We start from the raw sequence: 807 nt of genomic DNA, 5'->3' as shown, positions 1-807 counted from the left end.
CGCCGACCAGTCATTCTGCTGTTTGGTTGATTTGTATGGTAGGCTTTTATTTTATAGGATTCCCTCATTATCCTTTTGATGTCAGCAGGGTCTATGGCGATATCATCTGTTTTATCCCTAATAGAGATATCATTTTGCTCTTTTCTCTTTGTCAGTCTTGCTAGAGTTTTGTTAATTTTATGAAACTTTTCAAAGAATCAGTTTCTGTTTTATTGATTTTTTTGTTTTTCATTTTCAATTTTATTGATTTCTGCTATTATATTATTTATTTCAAACTGCTTGCTTTGGATTTATTTTGTTCCTTTATATATATATATTAGTAAAACCCTAACATGCAAATAGATTGAACTGCGGAACAACCGAACAACCAAACAACTGGTCACTATGATGTGCGCTGACCATCTGTGGGGGTTGTGTGTAGAACATGGTGAATGTTGGGAGCAGAGCATGGATCATGATGGGCATTGGCAGCGGCAGGATGGTGCAGCAGGTGAGACTATGGCAGGATGCTGGTCACTGTCATTGGGGCGAGTCTCTGGTGGTTACTGAAAATTCTTTGTTCCGTGTGCCATGGTCCTGCCAGGCACTCGCACCTGCTGCTGGCACTGGCCCCACTAGTACCTGCTGCCGGCGCCAGCCCCAATCTCTTGGCACTGTCAGTGGTGTGAGCAGCAGCTGCCCAGCCCCCTATCGCCCCTCAGGGATCTTCACCTCCCCCTGCTCCTGAGGGGGTGATCAGGGCAGGCAGCCCTCCACTTGCACCCGCTAACGGCACTGGGCCCCACTCACACCCGCTGCTGGCACTGG

Source organism: Myotis lucifugus, unplaced genomic scaffold, assembly GCF_000147115.1.
Source record: "Myotis lucifugus unplaced genomic scaffold, Myoluc2.0 scaffold_568, whole genome shotgun sequence".
NCBI lineage: Eukaryota > Metazoa > Chordata > Mammalia > Chiroptera > Vespertilionidae > Myotis > Myotis lucifugus.
Note: the sequence above shows the minus strand (reverse complement) of the source record.